Source organism: Trypanosoma grayi (genome assembly GCF_000691245.1).
Source record: "Trypanosoma grayi strain ANR4 Tgr_1658_V1, whole genome shotgun sequence".
NCBI classification, from domain to species: Eukaryota; Euglenozoa; class Kinetoplastea; order Trypanosomatida; family Trypanosomatidae; genus Trypanosoma; species Trypanosoma grayi.
The window spans coordinates 1-989 of record NW_008827276.1 but is presented as its reverse complement, the minus strand read 5'-3'; positions in this window follow the sequence as shown (position 1 = coordinate 989).

Here is a 989-nt window from a genome sequence, read left to right as displayed (position 1 = left end):
AGAAATAAGGAGAGAAGCTGAGCACAGATGCATGTGGCAGGGAGCAGGAGCCATCGAACACACACACGCCTACCGGGTGGGAGGAAGCGAATCACACAGAGCCACACACACATACACACACACACACAAAGCTGCCGACCATACGAAGTAGTAGCGGCAGCGATGAACGGAATGGGCAGAATCCCCATCTCCTCATACTTCGTATACTCGGGTGTCTTCTCCCGTTTTGCGTGCCTCTCCCCCCTCCCGTTGAGGGCACTTGCTGTGCCACGCAGGAGGGCAGCAGAGCGGGGCGTGAATGCCCGCATCCCCCGCCACGCCACGCCCCCCTCCTGCTTCCCACTACCGCGTCTCCACGCACGCCTTCCACCCTCCCCGACCGGCTGCGTAGCTACTCCTGCCTCTCCCAGCCGTACCAGAGGCACCTTTTTTTTTTCCTTTACCGCCGTTCACTTTTCTTTCTTTCTGTTCCTTTCCTCTTCTCGTCATTTAAGTCTCTCAGACGCACTCGTTTTCTGTCTGACCCCGTCGTATTGTTCTTTCAGATTCGCGCGAGTGTCGTCGAAACACTTCAGGCCCGCCTCACCGTCTTCCTTTCTACACATACACGGCAACAAGCACACAAGCAACATGTGCCTGCCGCTGCACCCTTCTCCCGCTCCTCCTCCTCCCTCTTTCTCTTTCTCTCTCTTCCTCTTCAACCGTCGCACGTCTTCCTGCCACTCGTTTTGGTTCTTCGTTTTTCCTCCTACGCGAGTCGTACACATCGGCGGCAGAAAGATTATATCAACGGGCACGTGCACGCGTGCATCGGTAGACAGCGTCATCATCATCATCATCAGCATCGACAGGAAATAAACACACGTAGTTCGCACACAACTATCAATAAGTAAATAATATATGTACTCTGTTCCGTGCGGCGGTGAGCCCACGTACATGCGCCCAGCACCCCCAACCCACCCCGCAGCGGCTCACACACACACACACAC